The following is a 19,574-nucleotide window of genomic DNA, read 5'->3' on the forward strand; positions in this document are numbered from 1 at the left end:
AATAATAATAATAATAATAATAATAATAATAATAATAATAATAATAATAATAATAATAGTAATTATAATAATAATAATAATGGTACTGATCCAAATGATTTTCAGAATTTGCTCAAAGCAATTTATAGCTTAAGTGGATGAAAAAATTTCATTCATAAGCGATGTTGCGCTTGTTCGTTTATACTCTTTACGATCATGCTGGAGCAATGAATTCACGTCTTCATTTAATCGTATCGACATTAGTTCTTCGTTTGGAACTAAATTTATCAAAATCACCATCAGATACTGAGGGCGATGGAATTGACTTATACCTTCCCACAAATTCCAGGTCTTGCACCTTTGTTCCAAAATCTGAAATCAAAACACATACATACATACAGACAGACAGACAGATAGATAAGTAAATAGATATACATCGGTAGGCAACAAGAATTTTCCCACCGGCTGCTATCGAGAACGTCCGATAGCTTCGGCCTAGATGGAGGTTATCAACTCAACCATCTACATGCCGAGAGATTTTCGTCTCTGATATATAGGAAGCAATGTTTAAAGCTCACTTGTAATGCGAATGTCCTGGCTGAGTAAATGTGTGTTTTTGAGCAAGAGAAACATTAAATAGAATAGCTACCTGTGCATCATATCGAATATAAATACATCGTTGAACGACAAGATGAAAAGATCGACCTAAGCGAAATACATTTGGTGTTCTTGCTAGCTGTGGCTCAGACAATTTTCACCTGCTTTTGCTAGTTTCTCTTTTCAGGCGGTGCAAGTGTATAAGAAATATTATCTCTGGATGATACTGCAGCAAATTTGCCTTTCAGATCTGTATTTACATTATGTTTAATACATAGATGGCTCCCTGAAATTATATCCTACAACACTTTGTCCTACAATTAGCCCTACAATCGCACGCACAAGATTTTACTAGTTCTATTAAATTATCTTTTGCACCAAATATCATCATAGACTCAAAAACTAAACAACGAATGAGGCACCATGCCAAACGCTAATGAAGTCAGAAGTTTTGCGCAAAACTACCACTTCATTAGCTAATCATACCGTAATTATATCTTAAGAACAATAACATTCCTTTCAATATTATTTTGGTCCATTATTAGAACGGAAAGGCCGTATCAAGTTGGTAAAACTCCATGCAATCTGTGTAGCAGGGTCCATCAAATTTGAAGAAGGAGTTTCCACAGTCAGCTGGACTGCCAAAAGGAAACAACACACTTCCGTAGACACCGCCTCTTCAATACGTTTCCAGTTTACCATAGTTCAGTATCTTCTATCTGAGTTACACACACACACACACACACACACACACACACACACACAAACACACACACACACACACATACACACACACACACAAACACATACACACACACACACACACACACACATAATTCTGCTACTCTTTTTTATAACTTTTTTTACTCTTTTTCTTTTTTAGTTCTAACTCGTAATCGTCCGACTAAACTCGTAGCGTTACATTTCATCCACCCTTATAATTATTCCGATTTTTCCTTTAGATATTATTTCCTATTTATCCGTGTTAGGGGTGGTGAGCTGGTAGAAACGTTAGCACGCCGGGCGAAATGCATAGCGGTATTTCGTCTATCGTTACGTCCTGGGTTCAAACTCCACCGAGGTCGGCTTTGCCTTTCATCATTTCGGGGTCGATAAATGAAGTACCAGTGGCGTATTGGGGTCGATCTAATCGCCCCAAAATTTCGAGCCATGTGCCTCGAGAAGTGTGGAAAAGAATATTTACTCACGTTAGGGCGGCTAGCTAGCAGAACCTTTAACATGGCAAGCAAAATTCTTTGTGGCGTTTCGTCCGTCTTTAAGTTATCAGTTTAAATTCCATCGAAAGCAACTTTGCCTTTCATCCGTTCGAGAGCTATAAACCAAACATCGATTGAGCGCTGTGGTCGGTGTGACCGACTTAGCCCTCACTCGAAATAGCTAGTTTTTTGTCAAAATTTGTAAACAATGTTTAACTACGTGATTACAATTTTCTTAAATAGATATATAATTATTTTTTCTGCCTTATCCCTTCGGTCCATCATCTGCATTTGGATTCCTTTCTTAATGTCCTAATAACGCTTTCACGCCCTTACAAACTTGTATGATATCCAAGATGTAGGTGGCGAGAAGTCCAACCAGGCTTATACCCAACAGGGGACTGATCAGTCTTTCCTCTTAATTCTTATCTTTCCTTCATATTACTTTTTGCCCTACTTGTTCTTTAACTCTACTCCATATTTTCCTAGCTTCATGACCTCCTCACATATAAAGCTTGGAAAATAATGTAATATAACAGTCAGTGTTCTAACTGAGTCACTACCTCATTCACATTCTGGCTACAACTAAATATTTCCCTTCCGTACACCTCCTTCTTCTTCTTCTTCTTCTTCTTCTTCTTCTTCTTCTTCTTCTTCTTCTTCTTCTTCTTCTTCTTCTTCTTCTTCTTCTTCTTCTGTATATCACCTCCACTCACTTCTTTTTCACTCCCAATATCTCGATCTTGTCCTGTGCTCTAAACTCTCTATTAACTACTACACTACTCTACCTCCAACCTACATAAGAGACCCTCTCTTTACATATAAAGATACACTCATATAAAGTAGAGAATTGAATTCAGAGAATCGAGTTGTTCTCACAGTAAGCACCCTCGCAATAATTCGGTTATCAGTTCACATAGCAATTAAAATTCAATATAGTTTAACTTCTCCATGCAGGACATACAGGTAGCATATACCATGAGGAAATGATAGTCATAAAATTTAGAGATATGAGGAGAAAACAGATTTAATATTTCCATATGATTTGCTTGTGATTACAGCCGTATCATAATCATCTTATTAACAATTACATTTAACATATCAAATTATATTATTATATAATATTGTTGTATTATATAATGGCATTATTGTAATATATAATACCAAAGATGCATGTTGGTTTATGCATTAATTTAATATTTTACAATTAATAATGAGATAATTACGAAAGGGATGTAATCATGAGATGATTACGAAACGGTTGTAATCAAACGGCAGTCCTATGGGAACGATAAACTTCATTCACGTTAATATCTCCTGATTTTATGAGTACACGTATAAATGCTTGTGTGTATGTGTGTGTATGTGTGTGTGTGTGTGTGTGTGTGACATAAAGGGAGAGAGGGAAAGAGAGAGAGAGAGAAAGAGTATACATACATATTTCCTTTCTTATGGTAGGTAAACATATTCTTCCGACATTCAGTTATACTGTACGTTGATTTAGTTCAGTTTTGTTTCGCCAGCCTCAGTCCCAAGATAAACTTATGATGAGGTATTTTGAATCACTACTAATGACATAATGTTCTATATTTACGAGATGAGAATTTATGTACATTATTTACATTCGACGGATATTTGTTCTCATCTTGTTTGTTGTTAACACAACGTTTCGGCTGATATACCCCCCAGCCTTCGTCAGTTGTCTTTAGGGAAATTCCGAACCTGGGTTCGAAATACCTTAGGAATGATAACTCAATTTAGTCCAATTATTATTGTCATCCCAATCATTGCATTTCTATTTACATCTCGCATCTGAATAATTCATCCTCAATAAAAGCCAACACTTCATCTCCTTGTATTCTCACAACTTATCGTTCAATAATATCTCTACCAACATCCGTTCTGTTTCTCCATATTCTTCTCGAGTGTCCCAGTTATCCTCGCAATGAGTTTCTCTTTCCTTTCCGAATATTTATCTGTTAATACTCATTATCTGAAGTGGTAACTTATCTTGGCAGGGATATTATTTGCGTGTTCGGTGTCCTAAAATGACTTGGACGAGCTGCCTCAAAGTTTCGGGTGTTCGAGTCCCCGGTCTTCCTTATATTGCTCTATTGTTGTGAGACATGGATACAATCTAGTTCCCTTCGGAGCTGCCTGAACTCCTTTGGTACCTGGAGCGCTATAATTCCCAAATAGCCTATAACTCCCAGAACTATAGGTTACCAGTTTTCAGATTTTGTTTCCAATGAAACACTCCACTGAGAAAGTGGGATGCGTGAATGATTAGGGATCGTCAGCTCAGACTGTTTGGCCATGTTGCTCGATTTTTCGAGGTAGACCCTGCTTGCTGCGTTCTTTTCACTGGGGATCCGACTGGGTTAACGGTTAGTGTTGGTCGACCACATGCCACATGGTTACGGCATATGAGGAGGTATTTTGCGGTAATGGGGACTGACTGGAACCCTGATCGTCGGGGTACCCAGGAGGACCCGAGAATATACCAACAGATGTGGGATGCAACACTGCGCTGCAACAAAACATGCTCCAAAATTTGATCTAGCCTGGTCCATGCTCTCCAGTTCCGTTATGGTCTCATTTGGCTCTACCCACCAAGAATTTTCACTTAATTTCTACTTCCTTTCAGTGAAGATATCCATATCGAGACAGGTCAATTTAATTGGAATACATCGCACCAAGACTAACCTATTCAACTTCCACTAGTCAAGTCTTCTTTCTTTCAGTGAAGATGGATCAGCCTGTACATTGCTCTGAAATGTTGGATAAGAAGCAGGAGAGGGGAACAGGGAAATGGTATACCTACAGACCAAGAGACTTCACTGTTGGTTCCAACAACGTTCGCGGCGTAATGGAAGCATTTATAAGTGTTGTCGATGATTAGAGTGCTGTGTTGTTACCATCAACACCACCACCACCACCACCGCCACCGCCACCGCCACCCCTACCATCATCTTTATCATCCTCATCATCTCCACTAGTATCGTCACCTTCATCATCATTGTCATCATCATCATCATCACCTCCATTATTATTATCATCATTATCATCATCGCCACTGGCATCATCATCATCATCATCATCATCATCATGTTCATCTTGATTAACTTGAGGCTATGCCGAAAGAGGTTGTCTGGTGGACGTAGTTGAAAGGATTCAGGAAAGAAATCACATTGACATTTTTTTAAAATTCTACAGGAAAAGGAAAGTAAGTGGGTAGCGGCAGGGAGAAGGGAGTGCCCGGTTTCAGTGAACTTGTAAAAATGGCAACTGACTGCGGAGAAAATTGAATGGAATTTTAGATTGAATGGAACTATGCTCCGCATGCACCTGAGGAATAGGGGCCGAGAGGTGGAAGAGGTCTTGTGTCCTTAGTAGCCAGAATAATCTGGGTTTTTTTGGGTTTCCTTGAGTGGACCTAGTCGGAGTTTATCCTGTATTAAGAGGAATGCATCTTTTACGCATTCGTGTATTTACGTATCATTTTTCCTTCGCCTCCTTTTCTTTTGCACGTGGTTTATGTAAAATTTCGCACAAATTGTAAACTGTCTTTGTAATGCTTACCCTCATTTGATATCCCTGTGGGAAATGAAGGAAATAATAATGATAATAATAATAATAATAATAATAATAATAATAATAATAATAATAATAATGATTTTTTATTAAAAGTATCATCATCATCCTCATCATCATCATCGTCGTCATCATGTTATACTTGAATTTTTTTCCTACGATGTTTTCTGAATAATTTGAGCCAAATCGATCATTAATATTTCGCTATATTTTTTTAAGTTGTTCTTATCATATTATTCTTCAGTTAGACCTGTTGCTGCTGTTGGTGTTATTGTTGTTGTTGTCAATATTACAGATCGATAATATTGCCTATTTTATTATCGTTATAGATTGATTTATGTCTTAATGTTTTCCTGTGGAAATAAAATGTTTTATTAGAACAGAAGTTGCACGCCATCTTACACTGCATAACATATATACACATGCTTATACATGGTAAGTATCTCACTCGCACACACTCATATTTATACATGCATGTACATATACATACACATATATGTCTATGTATAAATATAAGTGTATATATATATATATATATATATATATATATATATATATATATATATATATATATATATATATATATATATATATATATATATATAAAGTTATATATAGTTATATATATAGAGTGACGTATATACATATTTATATTTTATTGGAAGCATATATCAACACGCACAGTCGCTCATACATACATAATACATACATATATATATGTGTATATATTATACACACATAGATATATCATACTCACACACTCACATACTCATGCTATATATTTGTAACTTGATAATTTCCATATACGCGCCCATGTATTATTCTTTGCTTCGACGTATTGGATAGCATAACTGTTTTTCTTCTTTTATATTTATTTATCAATTCATTTATTTATATACATATGTGTCTATACATGTATTCATTGAGGCGTGTATGTATGTCCTTTTTTTTTTTCTTTTTCTTGAGATTTTATTAAATTCCTGCGCAGATTTAAGCTAGTAACTTAGAAAATGACATGACTTCTACGTTTGCGTCAAACAGAATATCACCGCAGTTATGCAAATGTGTGATTGCTAAACAATATGTGCATGTATACAGGCGCATGCGTGGACATACCTGCTCTAATTTAATAGGTGCAATTATTTTTTAAGTATACAAGTTTATGTGATTACAATTTATGGGTGTGCGTGTGTGTATAATATATGCGCAAACATGATGTGTCTCATTCTCGTTCCTTCTACAAAACTGAAATGGCGAATATTTGGAAAGCTTCACGGTTTCTTTCTTGATTATTAAGTCAATGGTTTTCAGGATGTCGCCTACGATGCAATGATCTTTATAGGAAAATCCTTGATGTTTTATAATTTAATGAAAATATCTTGTTCTAGAGGCTACTGCATAGTAAGAATAGGATCTACATCAGGACGTCTAGTTAGAAGAGAAACGTTTTGTAATAGAGCATCATATATTGCTATGATTATCTAAGATAGTGGAACGGCATGGGACATGCGCGGTTTCTGGTGGTAAATAGAACGTCATTCATTTAACGATATTTTGTGGTAAAGCAGCTAAAATTTCCTGAAAATGTAGTTAGGAAACATAGCTTCGGGCAAATTCCTTTACTTTTTTCTCTGAGGACTTTTCATCCAATTACGCAGAATAGATCCAACGATGCATCTGCTGAAATAGATAAATGATGAGATGTTCAAAATGTGTTTCAGCTGAAGTTAGTCCCTGCCATATTGGTTGCGTTCAATCATGGCGTAGTGATTACCTCCTGTATGGAATTTTCTGGTGTTGATTCTTTCACGTGCCCAACTGAACATCCCAAATAGTGATATGCTGAGTGTACGTAATGAGTAACTTTGAATATAATTTTTATTCCGGTGTTATACAATCTCTTACATCTACCTTGTTAGTAATTCAGCCTCTGGAGGTTTTCTTCCAACACTGAAAACCTTTAAAATTTCTCATTACACATCGGAGGCAGTCTGTCCATCATTTATAATCATTTTATTACACTGGCTTTGGTTTACGTCGTTTTAAAATCAGAACATTTTTCCGACCACAAATCCATCCCTATATCATTTAAGATTGCAGTAACAAGAATAATCTTCGTGCTATTAGTATTCTTATCAGCTTAATTCAGTTCGGCCAAAAAGAGATTATGTTCAGTCGTAATTTTTTCCAGCCCTCATTTGGACCAATCACACACTTTTTAGATTTCTTTTCGATTCATAATAAAATGTTTACTGACTATTTAAACTACATCAGAAAAGAATCTTAATTGGCATTTGGTAATTATGGCTGCTTCTCAATAAATGATTTTCATAAATTAAGACTACATGCTGCATGTTATTTGATATAATTGTATAGGTTTATGTTATTCACAGAACGATTTCTTTTTGGAATATCGGTCTAGGATATTGTATCGTGTGAGTAATGACACCATAATTTCTTTCATTCACCGTCAATATTGTGAATCCCTGCAAATATTACCAAATGGAAAGCCGCAAGCAGTAATGAAAAAAAAGTTGAATCTTACGATTTCCTTTAATCCAGTCAAAGTTCAACCAAATTCATCCAAAACAACTAAGCCTCCAACTTAACTGTTTTCTTTATTAACCACTTCTCAGCAGATCCAGCAGAGCCTTTCGTACCTTCCCATATATTTGTACAAGCACAGTAATCCTGCAGGTATAGCTTGTAGGTTATATGTATACATTTTATATATGAGGTCCATAGTTTTTTTTTTCTTGCAATGCCATTCATATGTTTGCTATCAGATTTCTTTCTTCCAACGAAAGATAACCTAACATATATTTCCATTCAGCTCTAAAAGACGCCGTCCCATTGTGATAAAAATCAAAGTCAGTCTATGTGTTAATATCCAACAATCAATCTCTTTTGCATGCTTTCTTATACTGAATTATTTTTTCTCTTTTCTGAGATTCTCAGGGTTCTCTCCATTAAAAGCGTATTTCTTCTGTGTACATTGCATCCGAAGTAACCTTCATGTCACCGCTAAATGTTTTCTTCACAATAAATTCGAACTTCTCTGTGAAGGAAACTCTACGGCATTGATTGATTGTCCTATTGTATCTCTGTAAACTGGTCATTGGTTTCCACTGAATTTCTCTATTCATACCGGAATTTGTCACTCATAGATTTTATCGTTTCTATAAAGACAGTAAATTTATATTCAAAAGTTCTCTATTTCTCTCAGCAGCAAACATAGATTCTATTTGTTTTTACATATTTTATCGAGGAAAGTAACTTTCTCTTGCCATCAATCCTTGCTTTTCTTTTTTTTTTTTCTAAACTTTTTTTTCTCTTTCCAAGTGATAATCTTCTTCAGAACATAAAAATATTATTTTTCAGTTTTCTAAATTCAAGACGGCAATTAATTTACAGTTTTGCATTCGTTCATTTCCTTTGTATATCCAACCTACTGCTTTCCAACAGATGCTACAAAATATAAACAATGATTCAGAAGTAATTTGAAAGACTCTTTACTTTGTAGTAATTATCCATCCCGGATTTCATTAACCAGTGTTAACATCAATTCTGCAACTTTGTGCGCCTCTCATTAATGCCATTCAAATGTGATCTGTATAATAGTGGAGAATTTAAGAACCGACAAATCTATTCTTGTAAAATTATACTACGAATATGGTACGTTTCTTTCTACTCTTCGCTCTTCTAGTTTCTATTAATTCATCATTGCCGTTCTTAGTTCAGACACCGGGGCAGACGATCAATCTAACTGTGTGGTAACACAGTAATAATAACAGGAGACAGATCTCTTGTGAGAGTCAGTCTCATCATTGCTATAAGCAATTTTGCTTTAAGAACATATTTCTATAATGTTATTTGTACAGTTTTTACACTTTAAGGGAATAAAGTCACGCTTATAACGTTTTTGAAAACTTATTTACAATCACCAGGCGTCTTCTTGCATTTAGCAAAAGACGTCTGTTAACAGAGTTTGTTTGCCATCGAGCAATTTGACTCATAGAAAAGTTCCTCCAAATATAACTTGATTCTCTTTATAAAAGAAGCAGAAGAATCCTTTTATTTTATTAAATTTAAATCGTGTTCGTAACCAAAAATTATTGATATTGTTGTGAACCGTAGCCTCATGAAGCTCCGAACTTTAGGGAGTCTCATAGATAAACGATGACACTCACCTAAATAGCAAAGATATTGTTTTAATTTGATCAAGAAAACAGATCACAAATCCACAATGGAAACCGTTTCGGAGAAAGTCAAAGATATTCAAGAATTTTTACTGTTATCATCTCTGTGTTTTTCAAGAACAGATAGCACAGAATGTGTGTGTGTATGTGTGTGTGTGGGGGGAGGGTGAGTGTGTATGTGTGTGTGTGATTTTGTGACACTCTCCTCTGTGAAGTGTCTTATGAATTTCGTTTTATATTAGCGTTAATTTCGTATTCTTAAGCCGCAAGGTGTAACTTGAGTAATAATGATTGAATAACAACATGTCTCTTAAGACGAATCACTGAAGAAGGAAAGTATTTCTGCCAAAGGAATCACCCATCCGAAATGATGCGATCTTCCATTAATTCCACAACCTACCTCATTGGATGGACTCCAGTTTTTCTACAATATGAACCAATTTTGGCACTTCATAAGTGTCCTACCATCAAATTGATATGACATTATGTCTATGTGTGTGTTTGTCTGGCTCTATGCAAATGTTCGTATCAGAATTGCGTGTTGGTACGCTTATGTGTGTATGCGTTTCTAAAATAAATGGATTCGCGCATACACTGACTCCGTATAATTTTAGGTGACGACGACGATGATGATGATGATAATAATAATAATAATAATAATAATATTAATAATAATAATAATAATAATAATAATAATAATAATAATAATAATAATAATAATAATAATAATAATAATAATAATAATAATAATGCATTGTTTATTACTGCCACTAGGCACTATCCTTTCATTCAATATAGAAAAATGTCTCAATTTAAGTGGCGAAAAAAATTGTTGATATATAAAAATGAAAATAGCAATTATAATATAACGAAGTTTAATAACACAGCGCTTCTCTATTGCTACGAAAATAACCATTTACATCGATGATATGTCATCGAATAAAACTAAACCAAATATAGCTGGTGAAAATTTGGAATCATATCCACGTATGTAATGCATTAACTTATTACTGAAATGTTATTCTCTTTTGCCAAATATTAGTTCTGTATTGTTAATGTTCAGACTAATTGCCAACTGGCCAGCATTTCTGCAAAAACAAACTAACAGCGACCAAGCTAGGTCAACACTCGATTTCAAAAAGAGAGAATAATGTATATTGCTTTAAACATGTTCATAAACATTAGAAGAAAATGAAGCGAGGGGGATTATATAAACCGATAAAAAAACGTACTGTGACACATACAAGGTCGGCAAATACAATATACTTAATGTAATGTTGGCCTCTAATACTAAACAAGAGGCAACCAGAAAATGCAAGTATAACCAGGGACGAAATAATCTGGATATAAATGTAATAAAATAAAAACGTAAGCTTGAACTAAAATAAATATCGTACTGAAGCGGTGTTGCACTCATAATCGTATGATTGCTCTTTCGATTCCAGAAACGGACAGCATGTTGTGTTCTTAAGCAAAAGATTTCATTTGACGTTGCTTTGTTCCAATCGGCTGCAAATGAGGAACCTTGTGGCGCATTAGAGTCATGTTTAGTGGGGTATGTTGTGATCCCGGTCGTTTCTACGCCCATGGAAACCGGGTAACCGGGCCTAGGAATCCTAGGACTCGAATAGAACTTAGTTTTACTGTCACATTGAATCAATCTTCTAAACTGCAAATTGAAATATAAAAAGATTATAGTTAATTTTTGTAAATATTAACCCTAGAGCGAGTGAAAAGAAAATAAGCTTATTTTCTTTTCACTCGCTCTAGGGTTAATATCATGATTCATTTTCCAGTTAAACGATAGTTGACTTAAACTACACCAAGAAAAGAATTGCATGCAATTATTAAAAACAAGATCCCTCACGAGACACAAGAAAACAAGGCCGGTTTCCTGAATTCTTTGGCTGATACATTTTCCGTCTGAGACGTCGGTCTGTCAAAAGATTACATATATTTGCTGAATGAGAGAACTGGAGCAACTTGAAATAAAGTTTGGTACTCAAAAACGTATTGCAATGCCTGGTCCAGGAATCGAAACTAAAATCCTACCATCATGAATGCAGCATTCTATGATACAGAATAAAATAAAAAGATTATTGTCGTGCTTTGTGATAACTTGCTTTCGATTTTAATATCAAATATTACACGATAAAAAATTATATTTCGTCTTTTTAGATAAGATAAAATAAAAGACCATCGATGCATCATCCGATTGAGTTGAAACATGCCTGCGTTAGGAAACGGACGTTCTTTCGTTTCATGATCAACGCGATGCTTACTGTGCTTATCCGCGCGCAGAACTTTCTCAACAAATTGTTTGTTATAATGAAAGCGTTTTCTGTAGTAGGGGTATATTTCAAGTTACATTATAACCCCTAAGTTGAGCTCTATTGGAAACGCAGCAGGATAAATATACCTTTTATCTGTTCGTGGTGCACAATATTATGGACGAGACTTGTACTAGAATCGATGCAATCAGCTAAACCCTTCCCTCCTAGTATTATTGGCCTTCGGCCCAAATTAAGAACAATCATTATTTTAATTAGCTTCATCATCTTTACACTAATTATAATCGAATTAGCAGAATCATTACGATATTTAATTCAAGAATATGCATTCTGTAGTGAAACCTCTCGTGGTCAGCTTAGCTTTTCATCTCTTCCGGGTTGCTAAAGTAGAAAAAACGATGACAGCATAACCAACTTGTAGAACATTCTCACCGTGCCATGAAGAGAAAATCATTCAAGACGGAAACAGAAGAAAAAAAAAACTGGTTCGAGACAAAAGGGAAGAAGGGAAAAAAGCCGCAAAGAAATGAATCAATACAGTGACAACAGAAGAAACAGTGAAGACGAGCGATTCTTCATAATCGGCAACAATTTAACTTCTTCAAAAAGCTACTGTTATCACAAATTCATAATTTTCTCTACTTACTTTCCAGAGCAGGCGTACTGCTCTGGAAATTAACTAGAGAAAATTATGAATTTGTAAAACGACTAGCTTTTTGAAGAAGTTAAAATGATACGAAAACACTTACGTGTAAAATATAAGAAACATTCACAAGATAGACTACTTGTAAAACCAAAACCCTCTTTAGATTTCTTTTAGGCTGCTACACTCTATTTCTCACTAGCTCCTTTCTCGTTTAGATGTTGGAGTAAGATTATTTACTTCTTTACTTCCCTGTAACTTTCCTTTCATGAAATAAAATTTCCTTTAATCCTCGCTGATATTTCCAGTATTAGGATTTATTGGCTCCTCTTCAACGTTATGTTTTTGCTCCAGACTTTCTACAGTCTTATGGAGATTTCAGTTCCAGTTGCAATAGACTCTGGCTTTGCACGAGTAGAGTTTTTCCGGTTTAGGAGTTTTGCTTCATGAAAGAGTACACATCTTTTCTCTGTCCATGGTGTATATATACTATATTCGGAATCCCATTTTGGTAGGTTCGATTTTCATGCCAAATAACATTTTCATTTGGCATAAAAAAGACAGCGGTGTTGAGGTGTTACAACCACTAAAGTTTTTTATTGTAACACCATTTCTGGGTGTTGGCCCACCAAAGCTAAAGACAGGCTTCTGACTTAGTGATAGATTTAATCTAATTAGGGTGATCTCTAACGGTTTTTCCCAGAGTACTCATTATCATTATTCTTACTATCGTGAACCGAGAATGGCGTCATCGGCAGCTATAGTAACATAATGATAATAATAATAATAATAATAATAATAATAATAATAATAATAATAATAATAATACTTCTGCTGCATCTGCTAACCCTATTAATTTTTATTTTCATGATTTTTATTATTATTAGTAGTAGTTTTATCAATATTATAATACGTAGAACATGCGCTGTATTAAAACGACTGAGCTAAACGAAATAAAAAAAGAATTATCAGGAATATAAAAACAAAAATGCCTCTTCAGAAAACATTAAAAAAAAATTCTTTCAAAAGAGAATGGCAAATATTCTATCCATTGCTAAGTGGTTATTAAATGCCAAAACTAGATTTTCATCATCGATATAGAATTCATATTGTTGTTTCTCTTCTGCTGTTCTTTCTTAATTCTCTTTATTGCAGTCTATATTTTACTTTTATGTAATTTGTTATGTAATATTATTATTTTTGTTCTGTTTTGTTTTTTTAGTGTTTATTTATATTTATTGTTATTGCTATTTTATGTTTTATGTTGTTATATAAAAAGTGGCGGCAATATGTTTTATTATAAGTTGCAGACATTCTAGAGACATTCCACTTCGTCATTGGCTGTGCAATAACTCTCACACACTCAAGCGTATATATATGTGTGTGTGTGTGTGTGTGTGTGTGTGTGTGTGTGTTTGTGTGTGTGTGTGTGTGTGTGTGTGTGTGTGCATGCTTCTATATTGAGAAATATAGGCGCATACATGCAAACATGTGTGTACGTAATGCATCATTTATATATATGTGTGTGTATAGCATTTATTAATACATATAGATATATGGACAGACAGGCAGACAGAACGATAGATAGATAGGTAGGTAGGTAGATAGATAGATAGATAGAGAGAGAGAGAGAGAGAGAGAGAGAAACAGACAGTCAGATAGATAGGTACATAGGTAGATATATGCGTGGGTGAAGTGTTTGGAAGTGTTTGTATAGATGCACATATGTTTGCGCATGAACACGTATACACAGACATATATACACGCATGTAGAATTAGGGAAATGCCGCAATAGATATAATCACGAATGGTGGGTGAATAATAACGTATTATATACGCATGCATCCATAAATCATTTATATGTATATTTATCTATCTATTTATTCCCCTATCAAGATACATTTGTGTGTTTGTGTGTGTTTGCTTGTGTGTGTGTGTGTTTGTGTGTATTGCCACGTATTTCTCTGTGTATCTATGTGTCTATCTCACTGGTTATATTCACAAAAATTCATCAAAGTATAGATGAGCGTGTACGTATATTATTAGAACACGTACCCGTAGATTTAATGTATTTATGTGTGTTTAAATGTTCGTCCAACTACACGCTAGTGTGTGTATGCGTACGCATGTGTGACTGCTTGGATGTCTGTTAAGGTATGTGTCCCCTTCAGAAACCTATCCATTCTTCGGTGTAATGGTTTGTCGTCTATGTAATGGAAATTTTAGGTGCCATTCATAATGCACTTCCCCTGATAGTTTTACATGTGTGTGTGAGTGTATATGTGTGGGTGTATATATATATATATATATATATATATATATATATATATATATATATATATATATATATATATATATATATATATATATATATATATATATATATATATATATATACATATATATATACATACATACATATATACATACATACATACATATATATATATAGATAAATATATATACATACATATACACACACACACACATACACACACACACACACACACACACACACACACACACACACACACACACACACACACACACACATATATATATATATATATATATATATATATATATATAGTCTACTCACATCACACACATACAGGCATATCCTCATACACTAGTAATCCACTGCATAATATCATTGTGACATTTATAATGTTTCACTGTTCGAAATATTGTGCATTAGACGGTGTATTACTTTTTATTCCTTTTTCTTTTTTCTTTTTTCTTCATGTTTCAAATGCATTCTGTCTTTTGTACAGCTATCTATTGAATCTCGGTTATATTTTGAGCAACAATCGAAAAATCTATTTGTCTGACTTGCTACTTCAGTCGCAGAGAGAGAAAAAGAAAAAAAAAAGAAACAATAAGATTCAGGTCTTATTACTACTTCGCTTTAACCGTAACCTGATCGTCACACTGAAATCATACGAGCTCGGCTACAGCTGTAATATTACCGGAAGAATGACGAAAAATGCAAGTTCGTTTGGGGCATGTGTTACTTAATGGCTTTCTGGATTATTACTTTGGAATATATTCATGAAGTTTATCCGGTTGTAGGTGGTGTAGTGTTATAATTTTCATTAGGCCTCTCTTATGCATACTTATGTTAATGCAATGCATTGTTTTCACTAATCGTCTTCATCTTCTTTCTGTTTTATTCTTCACTCACTGCGGCTGAAGCCATGCCGAGTTATATAACTTTACATGATTTTAGTCATCCAACTTGTGTATAATAATTACTTTCGTTAAGATTACAGCTAGATTACGGGAACGTAAGCAAAGCTACACCGATTGTGAATCGATGGTGAGTGAGAAACAAATAGACAAAGCATACACAGGTACACACACACACACACACGAACACACATACACATAGAGAGAGAGAGTGAGAGCGAGTGAGAGAGTGAGAGAGAGACATAGATCGACCTAAATACATATATATGTGTGTGTGTATGTACGTTGGCATGTATGCACATGTATGTATATATGTTGATATCCAGAAGATCTAAGGGGCAGTTAATGATATGTAAGCGCTACAGAACGACTGCTGTTAGACTAGCGATTCGATAATAGTATGAGTGAGGAGTTTAATGCGGGTCATGTGTAAGAGTGTCTATGTTAAATAAAATGAGACAACAAATCCAAGGCAGTGTGACATTTCTAAGACATTTATAAAGAAAAAGGTAGACTTACAACTGTTTCAGGGTTATAAAACATATCCCATCGTCAGAGACGATATGAGAGAGGTAACGTATTTAGCATTCTCTCATTATCGTCTCTGATGATGAGATATCTTTTATATCCCTGAAACAGCTATAAGACTACCTTTCTCTTTATAAATATCCTAGAAAGTTCACATTGCCTTGGCTTTGTTATCTCATATTATTTGATACATGCAGAGACGCACTCCCTCTCTCTCTCTCTCTCTCTCTCTCTCTCTCTCTCTCTCTTACACACACACACAGACACAAATGCGCACATACTCACACGCACATGCACACACACACACGCACGTACGCACACACAAACACACACACACACATATATATATATATATATATATATATATAAACAGTCGAACGACAAGGAAAAGAAAATACCTCAGCCCATAAGGAAATCTAGAAAGAGGCGTCAGTCTTTCGGCCAGGTTCCCAGAAGTAAGTAGCGCGACACAAAGCGAGAAAATTGGTCTCAGAGTGTAAACAATGAAAGAATCAGATGTGTTCTCAACGATATTTTCAAATGAGAAGACAGAATAGAAAAAAAGCATCCTGGGACTGAGTCCCAGTGGTGTTGCTAGCGATATGTTGAGAGGGATGGCTCAAAAAGATTACGGTTAAATACAAATGAAGAGAAAAAAAATGGTCCCAGATTGATACAGAACCAGCTTGATATTCTTGTTTTTGGACCATGCATTGAAAACATGTTCTCCCGTAGAAATCAGCTGCCCATTATATGTCAATGCGTTAGGAAAAGTGTAACAGATGGAAGATGCAAAGGGTTCGTTAATGAGTATTTGCAGATCCAATATAACAGATACATGTTCAGCTTGGTACTGGTTATTGTTGAAGCTATACGTTATATACAAATCTGCCTGCACCAAAGTATACCTGAGCTTGGGTTTGTGGTCAAAGAACGGAGATCGTTAAATCATAGGCTGCAATTGGTCTCGATATCTTTTAGCGTTTATCCTTCACTTGTTTCGGTTATTTGACTTCGCCCATGCTGGGGCATCACAGTGCTTGTGTTTTTAAATGTGGTACTTATTATGTAGGTCTCTTTTTCTCTTATATAGGTCTTCTTTTTCAATCAACTAAGTTATTAAGACGTAAATGCACCGACACCGGTTGTCAAGCGGCAATGGGGAAAAAATACAAACACAGACACACACAGATATATTACGGTGACTTCTTTCGCCTTCTCGTGTACTAAATCCACTTACATAACTTTGGTCTGTCAGGGCCCATAGTAGAAGGCCCTTTGCTATGCGAAGCATGGCACCAATCGCAGAAGCTCGTAATCCCAGACATTGAGGAGAAACAACAAAGCGAATACAAAGCAGTACATGAGAGGCATCATTACTCCGTTGCGTCGTATAGCTTCGCCTTCTGCAGATGTCATCATTCTTGCAGGGGAAGAGCAGGCCTTGTGGCGCAGGTAGGAGGAAACTGGCAAGGATGATTGCTGAACAAGAACAGTCAACGTCGACCTGCGATGGAGAGAAGAGGAAGAAAAAGAAGAAGAAGAGGATGTGAGTGTATGTGTGTGTTTGTGCGTGTATATATAAAATATATATACACAGTTATATATAAAGCACGTTTTATTCGTGATTAGAGGCGTTCGTAAACCGAGGTTCTACTGTATATATATATATATATATATATATATATATATATATATATATATATATATATATATATATATATATATGTATATATGTATGTAAAATAATATGTGACAATTATTCGGTTGCCGTAATAAAACTCCGAGTTTCGCATGTCGGGGTGGAAATCTGCTCTGGCATCTCATCAGCTATTTAGACGAGATGCAGGAGCAAATTTCCTCGCCGACATCCGAAACGCGGAGATTTATTATGGCAACCAAATAACTGTCACATTTTATTTTACAGATAAATTCCTCTATTTACATAATATCGAGGTCTCATTCATTCTTTTGTTGTCATATCATTATTATTAATTTGTATATATATATATATATATATATATATATATATATATATATATATATATATATATATATATATATATATATATATATATATATACATAGTTTATTTTAAGCCCTTGCCCTATTTTCCTCACTACTGTGTTACTTCACCCACTGTTTTGTATTTACAAGTGTTTATAAAAATATCCATGCATTGATTTACCGTGAAACTAAGAAATTTGCGTTTGCCACCCTTGTCTCTTTTTTTGCGAGAGTAGCAGAATATTGAGTGGTATTTTTAGTCTAAGATGCAAAACTGTGAACAAGCAATAAAAAAGACAAGTAGAAATATGTAGAGGAATGATGTAAGAAGAGAAAACCAGTGAGATGTGTCGTGAGTAGCCGGCGGGGGAGAGAATACTGGGTGATGGAGTATTTAAGCTGTGAGGGAAGAGTGCTAGAAAGAGGGCGGAAAAGCCTGTAAGATGAACGAGGGCAGTTGAAATGTGAGAGATACGATCGGTGAAAGGTAGTTACTTATCGTGCAAACAAATTCAAGATATGAAAATGACACATATATTAATACAATAACATGGTTACAGCCAAACAAGTTGCTTGCGATAGGAGTTTACAGTGAATGCACAGAGGCAGCTTATAAAAATCGAGGTCATTAAGGAGTGGTGAGAGGTAATGGATGACGAGACTTTCTTTGTATCAGTCAGTTTCCTTGAAGACAGGAAAATGATATTTTTCATTGTTATTGTTGTGTAGCTATTTCTATTAGATTTCCATTATTCATTACATGATATTTTTAGAGTCTGCAATTATTATTTCATATTGTCTACATTCAGAGGCTTCCACTCCTTGTAGTTGTCATAATAGCAATCTTCTCTTGGTTATTTGTAATCTAAATGCAGTTGCTGTTTCTCTTCTTTTTTTTTCCAGTCTATTCCTGCTAATTGACTTAGCTTATATGTTGGGACTATTATACCTACGTATTATTGCGAGAACAACTAGATTAGCAAAACATATTAACTTATTCACATATTAATCGGTTTTAATTATTAATCTAGAGCGATTATAATATTCGCTAATAGCCTTTGACTTCATTCGCTTGTTGTTCTATCTCGTTCATAAATTCTGAAATGTATGTCATTTTGTTTCATTTCCTTCATCTTTCTACCTTTCTCAAACATGATATTAGATGAGTTATTGTGAATATTTTTCAGTAGTCTTTAATTCTTAGTTATTTTTTCTTTTCTTACCTGCTTTCCCTACCCAGCCAAAGACAGCACTGTGTACCTTGAGTAAGTGGCTTAATGTCGTTCTGTATTTTCCAATATACTGAAATTGCGGCAGAAGAACTTGGTTT

The 19,574-nt window shown here is 34.8% G+C and overlaps 1 long non-coding RNA gene across 2 annotated transcripts in view; it reads right to left on the bottom strand.

Annotated features, from left to right (window-relative positions):
* LOC149134914 (uncharacterized) overlaps nucleotides 1-19,574 on the bottom strand; it is a 68,335-nt gene that overhangs the window by 22,056 nt on the left and 26,705 nt on the right. The window contains exons 2-3 of one of the 2 annotated variants that reach the window (XR_016242152.1): nucleotides 17,478-17,744; nucleotides 5,477-5,740 (exon numbers count right to left, since the gene is read on the bottom strand). This is a non-coding gene — a long non-coding RNA (uncharacterized LOC149134914). Of the gene's footprint in view, nucleotides 1-5,476; nucleotides 5,741-17,477; nucleotides 17,745-19,574 lie in introns of those variants that run through there. The other variant, XR_016242151.1, reaches the window with a different exon arrangement.

This window comes from Octopus bimaculoides, chromosome 6 (assembly GCF_046866305.1).
Source record: "Octopus bimaculoides isolate indiv1 chromosome 6, ASM4686630v1, whole genome shotgun sequence".
Classification (NCBI taxonomy): domain Eukaryota; kingdom Metazoa; phylum Mollusca; class Cephalopoda; order Octopoda; family Octopodidae; genus Octopus; species Octopus bimaculoides.